Source organism: Rattus norvegicus, chromosome 11 (assembly GCF_021556685.1).
Source record: "Rattus norvegicus strain SHRSP/BbbUtx chromosome 11, alternate assembly SHRSP_T2T, whole genome shotgun sequence".
Taxonomy (NCBI): domain Eukaryota; kingdom Metazoa; phylum Chordata; class Mammalia; order Rodentia; family Muridae; genus Rattus; species Rattus norvegicus.
This window is the reverse complement of record NC_141544.1, coordinates 64,579,628-64,594,014: the sequence shown is the minus strand read 5'-3', so window position 1 is coordinate 64,594,014 and position 14,387 is coordinate 64,579,628. Positions and strand designations below refer to the sequence as shown.

General features: G+C 42.9%; 1 long non-coding RNA gene across 5 annotated transcripts in view; it reads left to right on the top strand.

The window, feature by feature from the left end:
• Positions 1 to 14,387, top strand: part of LOC120095656 (uncharacterized) — a 114,844-nt gene that overhangs the window by 17,872 nt on the left and 82,585 nt on the right. For 4 of the 5 annotated variants that reach the window (XR_015633066.1, XR_015633067.1, XR_015633070.1 and 1 more), the window contains exon 2: positions 6,561 to 6,620. The exons of the other annotated variant lie outside the window; for it this stretch is intronic. This is a non-coding gene — a long non-coding RNA (uncharacterized LOC120095656). The remainder of the gene's footprint in view (positions 1 to 6,560; positions 6,621 to 14,387) is intronic. 5 annotated transcript variants of the gene reach the window in all.

Sequence of the window (14,387 nt, the reverse complement as noted above, 5' to 3'; positions counted from 1 at the left end):
TTGTACAAAAAAAACACCTAAAAAATGCTGGTTGTGACCCACTAAATGTATTTTAAAACGGACAGGTGGGTCATAACTTTCATCTTGAAAGGCACATCCTACAGTGAAGGCAGAGACTGAAGACATATAAAAGCAATGTTCTTGGGTGCCAGACGGACTCCAGCAGCAAGTTATTCGCCTAGAAAGAAATGAGCATCGTGCACTGTGGGTGGGGTCAGAAACTGGAACAGCACTGTATTTCCCAGATGACAGGACACCCCTGTATGACCCAGGTGATCAGAGAAGCCCTTTGTATATAATTTGTGATCAGGTGAATCTGGGAAGTAAATTAAGACCCCGTGGACATCCATCAAAGGAGAGAGAAGCCCCGCTGGTCCATTGCAATCTGTCTGAACTCTGTCTTTCCTATTGTGGCCTTGATGGATCTGCACTTCCAAACAATAACTGTTCATCACACCAACCCAGTTCTATTTGTCCAGCTCGGCAGAGCACACTGTGCTCTCTGGAGCCACAAAGGGGAGGAAATATTCCCTCCCACACTCCCGTATGATGAGTTTTCCACCTCTACATAAAACTCCCTGTATAGGGCATGGCTTTTGGCTTTTCGACTCCCGACTATGACAAGAGAACTGGGTTGAAGACCAATAATAATATTGCTGCTGCAGCCAACTCTGAATACCAAATATTTTTCCACCTCATCCCTTATAAAGAGTTCCAGTTTTAGGGAAGGGGAAAAAAAAACAAAGATAAGGGGAAAGGAAAATCCACACAATATCAGCAAGTTTACCCTTGGGATCAAGTCACTTTCTCAGATGATGTTTTCACAGCATAAATATTTTATGCATTGTGCTCGTATTTTAAGTTGTTTGGGCAGAAATAAAAACTTCCCTCCAGGTTTTATTCAGCACAGTGAGCTTTCCTCCCAACACACACACACATTCACACACATACACACACACACACACACACATACACACACACAAACATACACACACACAAACATACACACACACAAACATACACACACACATACACACATACACATACACACACACACACACACACACACACACACACACACATGAGTATCATCAATACAACTAAAAAGTGATTTCTCTTGCAGTTAGGTTCCCCATACCAAGAACAGAAGACCTCAAGATATCCATGTATGAATTTGCTAACAATCTGGGTAACTAATAGGAAGTAATAACCCATGAGTCATGAAAAATTTGAAAAAATTATTCCGATGTTTGTTTATTGTGGGTTAGATTTGCAGGGAAATAAAATCACTCTGGCAGCTAAAACCGCACACACTCACATTCTCTTGTGTGAATTAATTATACTTAACTACTTTGTAATGTCCTGATTAATTATTTCCTGTTCCAGTCAGTTGATTGTGCATTTTGATATGAAACCTGCATCATGATGAGAGTCCTGGACCTATTTCTCATCTTGCTTCAGGCCCCCCGTAGAGCTGATCTGAGCAAACGACTTCAAAGGAAGCCCATATCTTCAACAGCACTCCAGGAGGGCTATATCAGACACAGGTGGCCACACTGTATTTTTGGTCCAGGGCATGGAGTCACCATGTACACACAGGCAGCCGGGAGCTGGGGATTTAATGCTTTTGTACTATTTGTGATAAATAAGACTCTGTCCTGTACAAACACACTGAGGACTTATCACCCACCAACATGACCTTCAATGTGTACAGCCATCAGTCCTAGAAGTTAGAGTGGACAGTGCCACACAGGTCTTGGAAACTAACCGAGAGAAGCTAGCAGTAACTCTCTTCCTCTAGTTCAGTCGTGACATCCCCAAACACGATATGAAACAATACAAACACATTACCTGACAGTTTTGTGTTCCGTGTTCTAAAATCAAGATGTCAGCTGAGTTTTATTTCTTCCATAGGCTCCGGTTACAGCATCTGTTTCTTGTCTTTTCCAGCTCCTAAAGCCTGTCACACCCCCTGACCCGTTTATGCATCTTCAAAGCCCTCGGAGTAGCTTGCATACCCTCATCTCTTCCTATTATCGCTTCCTTTCCTTGTGTGGGCTATTGTGACTATACTGGGTCCAGATAATCCACAGCCTTCTCCCCTACTCAAGATGTCTTCACTCAATCACATCCTCAAGGTGCCTTTATAATGTAAGATCACGTTTGAAGGTGGCAGAGATTAGGGTGTGTATGTTTTTGGCTGGTGTGATGGCTTGAATGTCTCTTCCAAACTCGTCACGTCTTGAAACATGATCACATGACCAGTGTGACGGTGTGACCTTTGGAGGGACTAGTTGATGATCCAAGGGCAGATTAGTACCCGTGAATGGAAGCGGTGAGGGATGCATTAGTTACTCTGCTTGTTGCTAGGAAGAAGCCTGAAGTCAGCTAACGGAAAGAAGAGCTGACTTGGGCTCACAGTTTAAGGATAGAGTCCACCACTGCAGAGAAGTCAGGGTGACAGGAGCATGGGGCAGCTAGGCTCACTGCATTCACAGACAGGAGGAAGAATGGGGGATACTGGTATCCAGATCACTTTTTTTTTGCTCTGGGGATTCTGACCTGTGGAATGGTTGTGGTCACACACAGAATGATCTTCTTGCCTCAAATAACCTAATCGAGAAACTCTCTCACACACATCCCCAAGGTTGTCTCCTGGTTGATTCTAGTTCCAATCAAGTTGGGAATCAGTATTAATTATCAAAGGAACTGGGTGCTCTTCACCATGTGTATTTTGTCACTATGAAATGCCTGTTGTCACATTAGGATGCAGCAAGAAAAATAGCCCCAGATATGGCCCCCAGCTACTGCACTTCTCAACCTCCAGAACTGTGGGTTGTAACCCCTTTGCGGGGTCAAACAACCCTTTCATGGGGATTACATATCATACATCCTGCTTATCAGATATTTACATTATGGTTCATAACAGGACCAAAATGTAAAGTAAAGTAGTAACAAAAATAATGTTATGATTGGAGGTCACCACAACATGAGGAACTGTATTTAAGGGTCGCAGCAATTGGAAGGTTGAGAACCACTGCTCTAAAGCCACGAAATGAACCAAGTTGAAGTGTTTATAACTTATCTAGTCTGTGGCTTTTGTTACAGCAAAACAACATGGAGTAAGACAAAGGTCTTCATGCTACCCACACACTAAGTATAAGACCAAGCAGGAATGAGTGAGTATACAGAAGGCCAGAGCCTGGGGGTACTCGTAGCCAGGTCTGCGCAGGCCCTACCAGAGAGGAACAGGAAGTCTGAAGTTTCGTGACAAGATGACGTAAATGATCCCCGAGGCTGACTCTTGCCTTTTCCCTGGTTACCTGTGAATTTACATTCAGCTTCCCTTACAGTCTCTACAATCACTGACAATCCAGTATCTTAGCCTGCTTTGCATTGTTGTAACAAAATGTCCGAGAATGGGTAATTTATGAAGAGAGATTTACTCCTTTGAGCTCTAAAGACTAAAAACCCAAGGAAGAGGGCCCACACCGATTGAGGATCATCTTGTTGTGACATATGCAGATAGAACGCAAAAGGATGAGCTATCCTTTATGCACGAGGTGAGAAAGTACAGAGATGCATTCTTTATTGAGAATCCACTCTGGCCGCAGCCACCCTACTCCTGTTAGGATAGCATTCTCTCATTCCTGAGGGCCAAACTATCATGACTTTGCCGGTTCCATTTAAGTCTCACCTCTCAACACGATTGTGCTGGAGACTAAAAAGCATGTGAGCTTTGGGGAACCACAGTGGTTAAGGTTTCAAATTAGCTAGGAGGTATGGGGGAGACAGCGGGAAAGTCACACGAGAGTGTAGGCAATAGGACTAAATTACTAAATTAACACACTGTTGATTTTATCAAATTATGTGGTAAACACATTAAGCCTAGGAAAAGGAGTGAAGAATCAGGTCAGTTAATGAGCTCAGGAACATAGAAGTGTGTGTGTGTGTGTGTGTGTGTGTGTGTGTGTGTGTGTGCGCGCGCGCTCTGTGCTCCGATGTTGCTTTTCTTGACAAGCCCACTGAGCCTGTCCCCATGAGAGACCAGTACATCTGACATAGGAGCTGAAGTCCATAAATCTGCGGGTCATGTAACTATTTGTTCTTGACTCTGATTCCAGGCTCACTACGAAGCACTTGGATAATTAAGCTTCCCAGGGAGCCCTCTGTACAGAGAGAGGGCAGGCTGTCAATCTCAGGTCTGCTTGACAGACAGACTCTGTTTCTCATAAAAAAAAATTAGCAAATCGGCATGCCGGCTTGCATATATTTATGCCTTGGGAATTTACTTAGCATGAGTCAGCACCTCTAGGCTGTCAATCTCTGATCTTCGTGACAGATACTCTAATTTGCCTGAAAATTAACAAACAGATAAGTGGGTTTATATTTATTAATGCCTTATGAGCTCGGTGAGAATGAGGCAGAATCAATTCTGACCAGTGCACAGGTTTCTGCAAAACCTGAACAATGCAATATTATACCTTTGGGTTCTCCAGGGTTCGAGTTGTGCAGCTAAATAGCCTGCCCTTCCCTCTCATGGATGTCACTCTTAATTGTCATTTATCTGCTCTAGCACCTATAGTGATCACGTTTGCTCTGTTCATTCTTGCACATCGAGCAACAATGCTGCTTGATGAAATGGTCTGATGGACAAATACATGGGTGTTGCCCTGACTTTCTTCCCGCTACGACAGGGTATAAAATGGATACCGCCATAGTGAAAGATTCCAGAGCAGATATTATAAATTAAGGGAAAGGTCACATTCGAGATAAGACAGAGGGAGCTTTGGTGGAGTTAACAGGAAGCTGTCTTCCCAAGAGACAGCCTGTTAGACCAGCCTGTGACAGGGCGAACCTGCAGCCGTGACAGCACAGCCACAAGGCATCTCTAACAAACAGCTGGGCATTTCTATTTGAATTTCAAGACATCATGGCAGGTCAACATGTCCCAAAGCAAGCTCATCTTGAAAAAAAAAAAATCTGTGCTCTTAAATGCCTCCCAGGCTCTTTGGTTTGGCGTGATTTGAGATTTCCCTCACTTTAAAATTCACCCCAGTTAATAAATCAACATCCCACATGGGTTTCTGACTGTCACTGGTCCCACAGTTCTAAATCCTAGGTCCTAGCCTGCAAAACACCTGGGTATCCACCTGCAGCAGCTTCTCAAGCTGGCTTCCCTGTTTTCTTCTTTCGCTTTCCCTTCCTACCCCCACCCCCTTCTCTCCCTCCTCTCCTCCCTCCCTCCTTGCCACCCTCTCTCCTTCCCTCTCTTCCATTTTCCTTCCTTCCTTCCTTCCTTCTTTCCTTCCTTCCTTCCTTCCTTCCTCCTCCCTTCCTTCCTTCCTGGATTGGTTTTGTCTGTTTCAAGACTACAGGGTTTATCTGTGTGGTCCTCGATATCCTAGATCTCACTCTGCAGACTGGGCTGGCCTCAAACTGAGAGATCTGCTTTCCTCAGCCTCCCAAGTGCTGGGATTAAAGGCATGTAACACCACCTCCTGTTTTCCTCTTTCACCTTTTCTTAGCATTTTGGACAATTTTCATAAGAGCAAATCAGTTTTTGATTTGTTTTCCTGTGCAGGAGTCAAACCCAGGGCCTTGGGGAAGTCAGGAAAATGTTCTACCAGAAGACACACTCCTCTCAATCCTTAAAAATAAAAAATAATGATAATTTAAAAGTTTGCAATCCCATAGGAAGAACAACAATATCAACCAACCAGAGCTCCCAGAGCTCCCAGGGATTAAACCACCAACTAAAGAGTACACATGGAGGGACCCATGTCTCTAGCTGCATATGTAGCTGAGGATGACCTTGTTGGACATCAGTGGGAGGAGAGACCTTTGGTTCTGTGAAGGCTCAGTGTCCCAGTAGGGGAATGCCAGGGTGGGGAGGCAGGAGTGGGTGGAGGAAACACCCTCATAGAAGTGGGGGGAGAGAGGATGGGATAGGGAGTTTCTGGAAGGGAAATGGGGAAAGGGGATAACATTTGAAATTTGTAAATAAAATATCCAAAACAAGCAAACAAACAAACAAAAAACCCATGAACCTAAAAAAAAGAAAGTTCAGTTCCTACCTCTCTGACCTCTCTTTTGGAAGTCTTTCCAGGCTCCGCCTTCAAAGCAACCTCTATACAGCCAAGGGTGCAGCTATCCATCTATACACACCCTACTGTTTTATATTAGAGACTCCATTTTCTTCCATTTCCAAAGACAATTCCTCCCCTTCTATATAGGGAAGCCCACTCCCTCCTCATGTAGATGCCCTGTATGCCCCGGGTTTTGTCAGGCTAGTAAACTGCCTTTCCTTTTCCTGTCTGCTGAAGGTCCTTCTTGCTCTTGGAGGCCCAAATTAGGCACGGAACTTTGTGGGTGGAACCTACACATAGAGGCTTGCAGAAGAGAAGCTGGTGTTGAAAACTTCCGGACCTCAAAGGACCGTCTGACCTCAGAGCTCTGGAAACTGAGCTCAAGACAGCATAACTTTATTCCCTTTCTAAAGCCCTTACTTTTCTTTATTGATCATCATCATAAATAATCACGGCTTTCCTATCCTAAAGGTTGTAACAGGAGGAGCAGGAGTCTATTAGATGCCTCATCTAGCAACTTCAATCTCTCAGGTAAGAGACTTAAGGAATCTTAGAAAATTTACAGGGAGGGAAACTCCGAGAAAGTGAGTCATGCCAGCACAATGAGAAAATAAAAGAATGCAGGTGGCCATGGGTATTCCCAGTCATTTCCCAGAGACAGGGTGACTAACCCTCATTGACTCATCCTAATAGCCTCCAGGTGGTCTAGACTAACATGAAATTTCTGTAGAATTGATAACTGGGGTAGCCCTGCAACCATAAAACGTCTTGGTATCAGGAGTATTCTTTATCAGAATAGACCCATTTGTGTCTTTACATTACTATCAGAGTTTCTTGAACAGCAATAAATTCACAAATTATTCTGGTTTCACTGGTTTCAACTTACCAGGCAATCACCCTATTCCTTTTCAGTGTGACTATCCACAATCATACTTTCTTCTTTTCCAATCTTAATTCCTAATATCAACTCTTAAGACCATGTGTCACACTTCACACACACTGTAGAATGGCTACAAAAATATTAAAGAATCCATGGATTTTAAAGATAATTTACATCTGGGGGTAGGGAGCTAATGCTAGTTGATGTCACAGGAAGGGAAACTCTGAGAATGTGAGTCATGCGAGCACAATGAGGAGAAAATAAAAGAACTCAGGTGACTTCCTACAGAGGAAGTCACTGCAAATGGTTAGATATCAATGAAGCCATTTGGAATTCTGCTAGAAGTTGGATGAATTAAACCAAGTCTGCAGAGACCAAAGGCTGAGGTCTACAATGGAGGCAAAGAACCATTAGGGTAGGCACATGTCCGGGTCTGAATAGGATTGATGGATAGATATTAGAGTGAACTAAGTCAGGCAGTGGGAACTACTAAACTGAAGCCTCAGAGGCAGGGATTCTCTGCTCGTCAGACCTTCGGCCACACACACCACAGAGGGTAGTCTCATGGCAGGTTGTTGGGCCCTTCTTTATTATAGTTGTATTGATTTGCTTTCTGTTGACGTGACAAACCGCATGACCAAAACCAGTTCAGGAAGGAAAGGGTTTATTTCAGCTTGCAGTTTATAGTCAATCACTGACAGAAGCATGGCAGGATTCAGGACAGGAGCCTAGAAGTGTTGGGCCATGGAGGAACATTGCCCTATTAGTTACTTTTCTATTCTGATATAATATTATGGCCAGACAGTTTATGAAAGGAAGTGTTCAGATGAACTTACAGTTCTAGGGGATTAGAGTTCATGATGGTAGGGTGAACATATGGCAGACAGATCTGCAAGCCCTTCCCCCTGACACACCTCCTGCAACAAAGCCACACCCCCTAATCCTTCCTAAACAGTTCCACCAAATGGAGACCAAACATTCAAACATAGAAGCTTATGGAGGCCATTCTCATTCAAACCATTGCAACTCCTTACTGGCTTGATCCTCAGGGCTTGCTAAGCCTGCTTTCTTATACAACCCAGGACCATCTATCTGTCCAGGCTAGCATTGTCCACAGTGGCTTCCTACATCAATTGTTAATCAAGGCAATATTCCATAAACTTTTCTACAGTCCAATCTTATGGAAGTGTTTTTCATAATTAAGATCCTGTTCCTAGATATGTGTAGGTGTGTATGTAGATGACAAAATCAACCAGCCCTGTTGCGTGTTTTCTGTTTTTCCTTTCATGGACTTGTCTTAAGGATATTGATCTCTTTGCTGGTCTGGTGTGTTTGGTAAGTTCAGAAGCCTAGATTATCTGGTGTGGTTTTAATATGCCCATGTATACATGTGTTTCTAATCTACTTTGTTAAGTTTATAGGCAGTATCCTTTTATTTACAGGAAAAAGTTATAAGTTATTAGTTCCTTATGGTTGCTGTTGGACAGATGGTGTCCACAAATGAGATGCACATCCATTGTACCTCAACATGAAGACAAACTCTGCTTTGTAAGATGGAGTCACTCAGGGCAAGGCTCAGTGTTATAGTCATGATCTCAAGCAACTTAGAGGACAGTAACTCAGAGCAGGGTACAGCCTGGTCTGCACAGTTGGGTAGTGAACCTCTCAAAATATACCTTCTTGTAATAGTTGGGATTTGAGACTGTTATAGGTTTTTTGTTGTTGTTTTTGTTTTGTGTTCTATTTTTGTTTTTTGGGGTTTTGTTTGTAAAAAGGATTGTTGAAGGTGTAATTAAGCTAAAACTCTTTGAGGCAAGCATAGAGAATGGCAAAGAACATACCTCTCTTATAACGATACATATAACCTGTACCAGGCTTCATATACCTGCTTTTAAAAATGGAAGTAAGCTATTTCCCTTAGTGATCCCTGGATAATGCCCATTTCTACTCAAGCACATCTGGAAACACATCTGGAACCTATAAGCAAGAAGTCAATTCATATTGGACCACTTTTGGATGAATATCAATAAGGCAAACTGTGTCCTCTGAGTGAACTTTTAGAAAGAATACCTACTTATAATTAGACATGCATATGATTAAAGCCAGATGCATTATTGTTAGCTAATGAGAGAGGTAGAGATAGTTCTCTCTAAGGATGTAGCCCCTAGTAAGTTGACCACTTTCTAGCTGAAAGCCACACATACAAGAATATTTGAGTCTTGAAGGCTTAAAAATATATGATACCAGTTTGGGTGAGTAAGGAAGAGGGGACCTACCTGGAAAGAGTTTGGACGTATGGTTGAATATGAGCAAAACACACTCCATGAGACTCTCAAAGAGCAAAAAGAGGATATGTTTCCAAAGTAGGGAAAGGACAATCAGATGCCTCATGGGTAGGCCCATGCACAGCAAGCCAAGGCTTACATAGTCCAAACAGAGAACCATTTGTGCTAGTGTGATACCCCTTTAGAAAACCAAGCTCTCAGACCCCATGGTGGTTTGACTAAGAATGGCTCTTGTAGACTTCTATATTTGAATACTTGGTCTCCGAATTTAAGTGTATCTGATTGGGAAGAATTAGGAGCTGTGATCTTGTTGGACAAAGTGTGCCATTGGGGGCAGCTTTGGTGTCAAAATTCATGTGCCCTGCCCATTGCACTCTCTGCCTCCTATTTGTGGTTTGAGATGTAAACTCTTAGCTGTTTCTTTAGCTGTCTGCTGCCTGCTGCCTCTACTTCACTACTCTGCATAGACTATTATCCCTGTGGGATTGTAAGTTCAGAATGAACCTTTCATTTTATAAGTTGCCATGGTCCTGATTTGAATAGTTGCCTTTGTAATCTTTGAGTCTTTAACCCAACTCTTTAGATATAAACCCAGGAATACCTAACTGAGACTCTGACCACAGGTAACATCTTGAAATGAGATGATCCTGAATTGACCAGAGGTCCCTAAATTCAATGACCAAGGTACTTATAAAGACAGAAGAGACATAAAAGAAGCAAAGATTAGTACCACTAGCCAAGGAACAGAAGCTGAAAGACACACTCTATGGGGGAAGGATTCTCCCATAGAGTGGTCAGCAGGAGAATAGCCCCGCTGAAACCCTGATTTTGAACTTCAGATCTCCATAACAGTTCTGAAATTCACTTCAGTTTTCATACTTTGTTATACTAGCTATAGAAAAACTAATATAGACCTCAAAGTATCCCTTGAAATAAGGTCTAGAATATATATCTGCCCCAGAAATACTGGTGGAGCCACCAGGCAAAAGCAGGTCACTGTAACCCGGTCGGCTTAGCATTGTGAGTGCTGCTGTAGTGTTGGATGTGCCCTGAGAAGCACTTGATCAACTATCAGGGGAGAGAGTTAGAAGTCCAGGCAGGGGTCAGGTGTGAGAGTTGTTGGAGTCTAATCGAAGGACCAATTTATCTCTTAGAGCAAGTTATTAAATGGGTAGTGACAGAGATAAGGCATGTATAGACCCTTTAATTAAGACAGGTGAAGAGGATCCCTAGCCTAGTCCTGGTAACTTGTCTTCTCTGATCAGGATCTCAAAGTGTCAGGCAGAACCATGCCATTTTATAAACCTCCATTTGGCTTGAAATGTGACTGTTTCTAGATTCTTGACCTCATGGCTGATTAGGGACAGCCTTACTGTGAGCATGTGCTAAGAATGGCTTATCAATTGTGTTGCATAGAATACCCCTTCTACTGCTACTTGTATCAGGAAGGACCTCACACTGTCCACAGAGTCTTCATTGTGCTGCTGTCTGCTTGTCTGTCTATGACAGTGACAACTCTTCTAATAAATATCCAATCTAAACGGACATTCTGCCTCAGTATCCCCCTTGATCCCCTAAGTCAAAACTTTTCATGAAGAACGTGGCATTTCCATCTCTTCTGTTAGGAGCATAAGATATTTCTATCAGTTTTTGTTTGACCAGAGAAACCCCATCACTCTTGCACTTCAATTTAGAGGGGGAATCCCCCATTCTCTTTTTATTTTTTAAGATGTACTAGCAGCTCATGAAAGGCCCCATAAATTTGAAGAGCTCAGGCTCAATTTTCAGTTACATAGCTTTATATAGAATTCATGAAGGCAGGGAACGAATCACTTGGGTGACCACTGAATCATTAGTAGTCAGCACACTACCACACTACATACAGTAGGCACTCAGGAAACATTTGATCTTTTAACAGTAGCAGCTTTCATTCCAGTGAAGGAGGGAGATGAACATTAGATACCTCACTGCAGCAGGCACTCCCCAGTGCTCTCTGGAGAAGTCTGCCAATGAGGAGAACAGGTAGCCTGAGAAGCTAGCGGGCGAGATTAGTCTGTTCTTTGGAGCAAAAGAAAAGTTGAAAGATCCTTTTGATCTGAGTACTGAACACCAAGTAGCTTTTAGAGCAGGAAGCAGGAAAAGCAGAGGCAGTGGTGATTATGTGTCATGATTTGAGGGAAGGAGAATGACGTAAGTAGGAGATTGGAAAAGAAGCATTAGACGAACTCAGTCAACATCAATGTCCAGTATAGGAGGGTTTGCACTCTGAGGTCTGAGATCTTCAGTGCTCAACTCTACCTTCCTAGTCTGTCTTGGGGCTAAAACCAACAAGTACAGTTTTGGGAAGGCCATAGTGGGCTAAGAGAAAGGAAGACCCACTACGTGGTAGAAATACTGTGACTGAAATTAAAAGAGCTAAGAAGGAACGTGGCTTTCTACATGGAGGGAGAACAGATAACCTGCTCAACAGAGGCTTGCTGTGATAGGCGATGCGGACTTTTGAGGTAGGGCACACATAGAATCGTGTGTTTGAATGCTGCCCATAGGGAGCATCACTATTAGGAGGCAGAGCCTTGTTGGAGGAAGTTGGTCACTGTGGGGGCAGACTTTGAGGTCTCTTATGCTCAAGCTACACCCAGTGTGTCACCCAGTCCCCTTCTGCTGCTTTCAGATCAAGATGTAGAATTCTCAGTTCCTTCTCTAGCATGAATGCTGCCATGATTCCCACCAAGATGATAATGGACTAAACCTCTGAACCTGTAAGCCAGTCCCAATTAAATGTTTTCCTTTATAAGAGTTGCTATGGTCACAGTGTCTCGTCAAGGCAATAAAATCCTAACTAAGACACTTAGAAATTCAGGAATAAAGGAGGTGATCAGTTTATGGTAGAAACTGTAAAGTCAAATCATTTACTGGGCCAGGAATAGATGACCTCTCATTTTAATCTCACAAAACTCTGTGACAGTGGAACCTCATAGCTATTGTACCAATTTTACAAATGAAAAGGTTGGAGCCCCAATTGATGAGGAAGAATGCCTAAGACATGGGAGCGGGTGGTAGACCAGAAGACAATTTGGGCAAGGTGACTTCCTACCCTGTACCAGGACGGGGAAAGCTCGGTGTAAGAGTATTTTCTTCTTTTGAAAGATGTCTTTAATTTCTATTTTATATGTATGACTCTTTTGCCTAAATGTATACCATGTATTCTATCTTCCTGCTTAGTGCCAGAGGTCAGAAAAGGGCACCAGATTGCCTGTGTCTGGAATTATGGATAGTTGTGAGCCACTCACGGTGTAAGTAAGTACTGGGAATCAAACCTAGTTCTTCCAAAACAGCAAGAAGCACTCACTTTAAATTTCTGAGCCACCTCTCTAGCCCCCTCTACTGTGTTTCTTATCCTTTTAGGTCTAGAGCTCAGACAAGGGCTCATCTCTATTCTGTTCTATTAAGAGTGTAGTCTATTACACAATTATGCCTGCCCTTCACTGTGCCCCACCCCTACCCTCATCTGCCATGTGTTCTTGACAGCCTGGTCAGTAGTGGGTGGATATGTCGAGGTCAGTCCATGACTTTGAGACTAATTATTGCTCATATTCGTTTAACGAAAAGCAGTCCCTGTTGAATGCTATCTATTTGAGTTCTTCAGGCTCTCTCTTGAGTTCTTCAGGGCCGAGCATGAATTATTGAGACGCACTCACCAGCAAGACAGTGACATTCAGAAAAGTAGTAAGGAGACAATGAGGCAGCAAAGGGCACAGTAAAGCCAGCAGGTATAGAATGGGTGTTGAAAGAGAGAATGGCTGGACTACTCCAGTAAATTCTGGAACAGGAAAGATATGACAAGCTTTGTGAGCTCTGGGCTCAAACAAGCTGCAATCTGGCTAATTTTTGTCTTTGAATTATTAAGAGAGACTGGATTATTGTTTTATCCAAGGCTTTCCAAGTTAGAAAGACAAAAGTGAGCACTGTGACAACGATTATGACTAAAAGAAGAAATACCTGGGGTTTTGAGGGGTTCTAATATTACCTACCCTCAGTGCTGTAGACTCTCCGACCACAGCCAGCAGAGGGTCCTGTTCATAGCAATCTCTGTAGAAGACAAACTACATTATTTCCATTTAAAACCTCCAGCAGCTCCCATTGTCCTTAGGCCAAGGCCCTGGGTGGCCATGAACTGACCTTTTCAATATATCTCTCTTTGTCTCAGAGATGAGATACCGGTTTGCAGCAATTCCAGTAAAGAATCTTCCAGAACAGTGGTTGCCAACCTTCCTAAGGCTGTGACCCTTTAATATAGTTCCTAATGTTGTGATGACCCCCCAACCATGAAATTATTTTCATTGCTACTTGTAACTATAATTTTGCTACCACTATGAATGGTAATTTAAATATATGATATACAGGATATCTGATATGTGATCCCCCAGGGGGTCGTGACCCACAGACTAAGAACTATCCTAGAAGCACCATCTAAATATAGTTTGGTGCCAAATGGTTATAGAGAAGCAACTCTTTTCCGAGATCACCACATGCATTTGGAAAGTGTAAGGCATGTGGAAGTGTGTGAAAGGCCAGCCCCTCAGGGGATGTGATGATACTAAGAGTTAGATATGAGGAAGTCAGTGGAGGAAGGAATAGGGAAACTATCTTTACCATAGACCCTTGGCCTTGATGAATCAACATGATGATTGAGACCAGAGCTAAAGCAGGGCCATGGGACACACGGATATGGCCTTCCTTCTGTCCTTTTATGTGGTGGGTCTCAGACACCCATTTAAACAAACACTGGATAAATATTTAAAGGATAATATTCTAAAGGTTACTGAACTGTAGGGCTTCAGGGCTAGGAAGCATTCAAGTCTAGACTTACCTTGGTGGGTTTTTTTTTTTTTTTGAGGTATTCTAACAACAGGCACCAGCAGAAAAGTGATTTCCTTTGCCTAGAAGGTGTTTTCTTTCGCTCAGTATTTGTGGTCCAGTCAGCTGTAGCCACAATATTAGGATCAGAGGGACAAGAGAGGATTATAGGAAGAGCGGGTACAATGCACAATAGACTTCTCTCTAGTTCCAAAATCGGAGTTTCTGTGATTTGCGGAAGGATGAGCTAGAGAATGTGAGTTCCTACTACTTTGT